The sequence below is a fragment of the Aptenodytes forsteri genome, unplaced genomic scaffold, assembly GCF_000699145.1.
Source record: "Aptenodytes forsteri isolate BGI_AS27 unplaced genomic scaffold, ASM69914v1 Scaffold18, whole genome shotgun sequence".
Lineage (NCBI taxonomy): Eukaryota > Metazoa > Chordata > Aves > Sphenisciformes > Spheniscidae > Aptenodytes > Aptenodytes forsteri.
This window is the reverse complement of record NW_008795135.1, coordinates 734,755-742,107: the sequence shown is the minus strand read 5'-3', so window position 1 is coordinate 742,107 and position 7,353 is coordinate 734,755.

The following is a 7,353-nucleotide window of genomic DNA, read 5'->3' as shown; positions in this document are numbered from 1 at the left end:
TTCCATTTTGCCCCTTTCAGTCCTGGCCCTTTCCTCTCTCTCGTCTCCTTTCCCCTTTAGTGGTCACAGTCTGGGAAGAGCCAAGGGACTGCCTAAGTAGAGACAGGGAGCATGACTGCTGTGTCAAAGGGCAGTGGGCGAGAGCTGTGGGTACTGAGAGAGAAAGGGGGAAGCCATCAGGATGAGGAACAAGATCCTCCTGTACCATGAGTTGAAGAGAAACTACAGAGAGGGGCAGGCTGTCAGAAGAGCCAGGAATCTCTTTTCTCACCCACAGCCTTTCAGAAATGCCACAGCCAGCAGGCTCTGCAGCCCAATGTCTTTTTTCAGACTGTCTTTTGTGAAAACCTCCCTGAAATGCATCAAACCCTGCTAGCATCCCCTTCTTGCAACTATTCCCCTAAAACCCTTCGCTAACCCCTTCAAAACCATTCCCCCTGTCTTTGAAGACCCTCCAACTCCTTTCTGCCCAGCTTGAATACCCTCAACCTCTTTTGCTTGGTCAAAATTCAACTAATACCTTCTGGTTTTCCAAAGTACCATGACTTTTTCCATCCTTTCTCCCCCAAATCTTTCTGCCACTACTGTACAACGCTGAATTTTGCCTATCCTTTCTTCATCCTTGGAACATCACAATTGTATCTAGTCAATACTGCCGAACAAAATGCTGCTATGACAGGTCAGTAGGCCTCTCAGATGGCATCACTCATGCCTGCCTAAAACTAGCTCTGCTTGGAAAGAAATGACGTTTCTCTTTTCTTTATCGCTGAAGACCCCCATCAACATCGATACAGGACCCGCACCTGTTCTTGGGACTTTTTATACATCCAGAGGGATTGTTCTGACCTGCAAAGTAATAATGACGTCTTCCAGCAACTCTCTACCCCATGTTAACAGTTCCCTCTTGGCCTTTTTCAATATTACATTTCAGTTGTTACTCTGTCCTCACTTTTTCAGTTTTCTCTACAATGACTTTTTTTTACTGACACAAGATGTGAGCCATAGATGTTTTCAGGAGGTGAACTAGAGGTTTTGGCAATCGAGTGAGGACATTCTGGGCTTTTGGCATCTAGAAAGGGGATGACAAGTGGTTTGGGTCGGTGGGATAAGCATATTAACTATCTTTTTTTTCTTTAAGTAACTGCCATAAGCATATTAACTATCTTTTTTTTCTTTTTTTTCTTAAAGTAACTGCTTACATTTGAATTGTTATCTAAAGGTCATGTTTGTAAACATACTGGTTTACGATGTTGTATTTGTTTTTCAATCTGTGATATCCTTGATTTAGGTCCAACAACAAGAATTTAGATGTAGAATTATATACATATAATTCTATACATAAATATAAATTCATATATAAAATATATGTAATTCTACATATCAATATTATCTAGCTATACATGTCTACACATACTTTTTTAGGGATGGATATTGGCATTTAAGTCATTCTATGGGTAAGAGAAGGTACCAGTAGCACCCAAGACAACACCAAGAAAACTTGGCTCCAGCAAATGCATTCTCCCATGCAAAGAATACTGCCTCATCATTCTTTTGGTGACTTGGGACTGTATTATGATGTTAGTATGTGCTTACCTTAGGTATTATGACTACATCAAGATTTATGGTCAAGAGGGCCTTGAGTGAGTCTGCCAGCTATTACAGCTGCATTAGCCTACCTGTTTACTTGTAGGTGCTTACATTAGGTGCCGATTTCCTTGAGGTTAATTGTCTTAACAGGTGCAACTATGAAGTTAATTATATATAAGAAGCAACCTAAGCATATTGGCCTGTTTTCTCAGTGAGAACAGAAGAATTGAGACTGAAAGGTCCCTGCTATCTTATAAAAATTGCTATACAGAGGTACTGCTGGTGCTGCAATGTGTCTGGTCTTTCTGCTCCTAAATATTCTCATCATTATGTTTGAGATGAGATCACAAAGGGGTTAAATGAAGTATTTTCCTAAAGTGTTATGGGATTTGCTGATGCTTTGTTGTTATAAAAATAAAAGGGCTACAGGGGCTGTTGCTTCCTTGACTCGCTAGGAAAAAATGAATCTGTATGTTAAACTATGTCTATTCCCACGCTCTGTACAGAACAACGTCATGAACATAGTTGTTTTTTTAGGCAAGTGGTACCTTGACTATGTGCAACATCAGAGGCGTACTCAAAGGGGGAAATGGTAAGATTGAACCTTCATAATGAAAGTTTACTGATTTTGGTGAGTTTAGGAGTCATTCAAGCCCTTCATTCTTTGTCATTGCAATTTTTTCAGGCTGGAAGTTCTGAGTAAGGCCAAAGATGAGAATTATGTAAGAGGGAGGGACTTAAAGATGACCATTGGTCATCAGTTTACTAATAATTAACATTAAAAGCTATGAGACATTCTGGCTTCTAAATTTTTGGCATTTTTTCAATTTTTGTTAAGTATTGGATGGTTTACCTCAAATCTTTTTGGTAATGAAATTGAACTCTGTCCAAAAATGTGAAGTCAGCACAAGTTCTGAGAGCACATTGCTTGCTGAGTTCTCACACTTTAAAGCCTTATAGACTCCATATATACTCTCCCCTTAGCGCTTTCCCTGCTGCTGAGCATGGGATCACCTACCTTGTGCTGACTGGTTAAGTCTGTTGATTTTCCTGCTTTTATTTGCCTCTATTTTCCAACTGTCTGGTGTGTTCAGCTCTTCCCAGACTGATCACTTGTTTACTGTGCTGGAGTTGGAACTCTTGCCCAACTGGCAGCTGAGAAGGGAAGAACCACAGCTTCTCAGTGCATTAAATCGTCATATTAGGCTCTAGCTTGGAAAAACTTTTGCTGGCTTTGTTTTCTTTTTCCCTAAGCATGACATGACAAATATGCAGGGTTTTCACTTGTTGGTTTTTTTCTTCTTCTTTTTTATTTTGGGATATTTTAAAAAAAGTTTAGCTATGACAAATTTAACCAGCTCTCCTGCTAGGGTAAGAAATATGTCTTTTTTTCATTATTGCAGTGGCCTTGCTTGGTAGTGACTTACTGTGCAACCACTAATAAGGGAGCTACCTTCGAAGAAACAGTAACCGAGGAGAACAAGTATTTTGGGAGGGGACGTAAGTGAAGCAACACAAATTTGGGACTGATGATCATTGCAACCATTAATCTTCTTCTGGGGGCAAGTGATAGTGATGACAGCAATCTGACAAATTGTAAAGCCCTGTGATAAATTGAGTCAATTATGAACTTTTGTCTGTCTCACCTGTACTGTATCCTCTGTTCTGGTTACCCCTCAGGGGGACTATTTTTAGCTTTCCAGACCTGAGATAAATTGTAGTTGGGTATAACTTCCATACCATCCAATTCCATTGCAGGGAAGTTGGAGGAGGGCAGGAGAGCTTCCTTTAAAAACTGAAGAAGCTAGACTCTTCCATCCCACAACAGCTATGCACAGGCAGGTAATAATGAGGCTGGAACTGCACCCTTAATGCATTTCTAAAGCAGTCCTTTTGTAGCTAGCATATGTATGGATTCATACTGGGAGAGTAGATGTATATGCCCATATTTCAAAGTACATTACCCCAGAAAATATGGAAATTGTTCTGGAACACCTGAACCAGCATCCACACTTCTAGGATACAGAATCTTGCATTTTCCTGTACTTGCACTGTGTGTGATTCACTGAACCTTTCAATATTTTTTGCACATTAGCCTTATGGTATTTTTGCACAGAATAATCATTGTTGGAATACTATGTTCGAATGAATGGGCTTGAACAGGCACAGTGAGGAGAAAGCTACTCCAGTGGGTATTTGGTTGCATGTCCCACAAGTTATCTATTTTTTCTTCCTCTAGACAGATTTTAGAAGAAAGAGTTGATCTTTAACTACGCCACTCAAAGCTCTCCAAATTTGGTAGGCACACTCTGAGAGCCCAATGAAGCAATTCAGAGGACTGAAGTGAAGGAATGCCTGACTCCTGAATCTTGCTTGGCCTTGGGCATGGGCTTTCAGCATGGGGGAATGCACAGAGGTGCCAGAGGAACGCTTTTAAAAGACCATGTGTCTCTGGAATTTAGGTGACTCCGGGTTAGGAAACAGATGAGCAGAGTTTTGCACAGAATATAGTCTGGGATTTAGCACCCAAATTTTACATGAGCCCATGTCTGGCTTTGGAATGCCTACATATGGAGAAAAATAAAATTAACTGCTGACTTCAGTAGCAGCTGCTGTATACTCAATACTTTTGATCAGACCATTTTTACTTAGGTTCCTGAATACGGATTTATGAGCCAACCTTTAAAAATCTTGGCTGAAGTTCTTAAAAGGAATTCATTTCTCTTATACTACCCATGATGAGGCCCAAAAACTACCAATAGCTAAATTCTTTAAGAAAGCAAGAACAGCTGTACCACACTAAATCATGGGTGTACTAAGCTTGGCACCCTCCAATAATGGAAAACAGTAGATGCTTGGGGTAAAGTGTAAGAATAGGACAAGCACAGAATGGTACTTGTCCAGGATCCTCTCCAGGCAGTTCAGGGATTCCCTGTACCAGAAGTTCTGTATTTGTATTTAATTGCTGTGAGTAGATTTTTTTTCCATGAACTTGCCCAAACACTTGAACACACGTAGTTTTTTTTCCTCCACTGCATCCTGCAGCAAGGAGTTCCAAGTCTTCACTGTGCTCCATATGAAGAAGCATATATTTCTGTGCTTCTCTGAACCTGCCATCTGCCAGTTAGAGAGAAACCAAACATTTGTTACTAATTCCTTATTTACCTTTTCTTTGCCACTCAGGATTTTAGAGGCCTTTTTATTATACCTCATCAATATATCACCCAAGCTCAACATGAGTCTCTGCATGTGTACATTTTAGGCTAGAATTTGACCATGGACCTGTCTGTGCATTTATAGTAGTGTTCTAGAACCTCTACTGTTCCTATATAAACTCTTCAAAACTAATTGTATCCAAGGTAGACTTATAATGATTCAAGGAAATAAAAAAGCAGATTCTATTCATATTGGCAGCAGAGAGAGACTGAGGTTGCTGCAGGAACCATGAAAAATCCCCTTTAATTACTTTCAAGAGCTGAAAATGCCAGAGTTGAGAATTACATGAGGTTCTCGAGCAGAAGTGCGTTTAGTCTAGGCAATGCTGACTGAAGCTCAGTGCCCTGGCTTAAAGATGCTGCTGGCTACCATGGAAACTAATTGGAGCTAATAAGTAGGGAACATGCTAACTGTGGGAACAAAACAGGAGTGACTATTTCTCAATATCACAATTACCTACAATCTTGCATATTAGGATTGTCTTGAGTTACTGTCATAAAGCATTATTCACTTTGTTACAAGGCTTGTCTGAGTGGGGCCAGTCTGACCTTAGCAGGAGTTCACAGGTTTGGGAGTCAGCTTGAGAACCTGTTTTATGATGCACTATTTTAACAGTATTTCAGGTACAGCTCTTCCAGTGCAGCTTTCATTTCAGCCTTTAAAACCTAAACTCTTTGCAGATGGCAGTCTGGATAGAGGAGAAGTGGTGGAAAAGTCTGTTATAAACTGTCACAGCAAACTAAATCTGGCTGCAGAGTAGCGGTTAAATTATCCCGCAACATCAGCAGTAGCTTTTATGTGAAAACATGATCATGTGCAATGTTTGAGGGCTATTGCTAACATTGGTTTTGGAGATGAAAGTTTGCATTTCAAGTTGTTGAAGAGTCTTTGAAGATAAGTGTCTGCGTGCATGTGTCTCTGTGTACAAAACATGCAATTAGGGGTCCTTTTAACCATGTCAATTTTACACTATTGTGACTTGACAGGCGTCAGCAGAGGCATCCCTGACTTACGCAGGCATAAAAAATAACAGAACTGGGCCTGTGCATCATATGATTGCTCAGTATCTTGTTTATGTATATTTATACGCTGATATAATACACAATATTGTGTAAGCATACACACAGCGCAACATAAAATAATTGTACTGCACGTAACTGTTGTTCATGTTGGTTAGAAGTATCTAGAGGTTAAACCCTGTTGAGTTTGCATCTCATCTCACCAATATGAAATAGAGCGGTCGTGAGCTGAGCTGCATTTTAGACAATGACTCAGTACACAGGATGATACAGCACAATTCGGGGGGCTTTTTGATATTCCACATCTCTGATCGCTATACATTTTTAATGCAGAGTTACTAATACAATACTGGTAAGACATACAGCTTAAAGAGAATGCAAATGAGTTTAATAATGTCTCCAGGGCTTTCTGAGTGTGTAAGGTTATCCAGCCTGTTTACAGACCACAGTCTGCTAGAATAAAACAAAATCAAACCAAACCCTTGCCCTGAAGACATAATTGGCAATGTTAGGAATCTTATGATACCCCAGGGACGGTAGTTGCATCCCTACTTCACCACATATTATTGTCGAAAATATTGTTTAGTTGTTTATTTATCTGGAATTAGCAGATTAGGGAGTAGTGTTTTAGTGAATACGCAACATCTGTGAAAGCAGTTTCAGTTTAATAGGCTGAAACAGACACCATATAATCACTTTTCGGAAGAATTTGAGTAAACACAATTGTGACTGCAGTTTCTTCTTCTTTTTCCTTTCTTCTCCAGGTCAGCTCTGATAACAGCTAACTGGGCACAAACCACAGCTCTTTAATCTCACTTTTTATTAAATATTCACTTTGCCACTAGTGATTCAGAAATAGCCTTGTGTAAGGTATTAAAGGACAAGTAAGCCGAATCAACATTTCAAGACTCTCATATGGCTTTCATATAGCTGGGTAGAGTGTGTCTTTTCACAATTGCAAACCTTTCTTCAAGTTGGACGTTAACACTTTCAGAGTAACTTTTAATGCCGAAACGACGTTCCTCCCTTTCAGTTCAAAGAAAACACAACATCTGTCATAATGTGAAATGTAGATTTAATGCAAGTGTCAAGTCAGGCACTTGGTAATGAGGTAAAAACCCTTGGGATTTTAAGTCTCTCTTCCACGCTATCCTGTTACAGGGAGGGGAAAGGAAAGAACTGTTTCTTTGGCACTTAGCAGCTTTTCTGTGTCCCTTATCTATCCTTATCTATCCTTCCCGGACATCTTCTGTAAATTAGTGTATTTTTCCTGGCAGCGTCCCCGAGAGGGAGGAAGGTGCGATAATGCTTGCTTTGTGGCCGAGGGAAACTGAGGTACGGACTAGACACAGTCCAGACCTGCCGAGGCACTGCCCAGAGCCCCCAGTCCCGGCTTGGGGCGGGGGGGGGCGGCGGGTCCCGCGGGGAAGGGCAGCGAGCCTTCAACTCGCGGGCTGCATCCCGCAAGAAAGTCCGAGGGGGCGCGGCCGTGGCGGAAGCGGCGGGGAAGCAACAGGCTGGCGGCACCGTT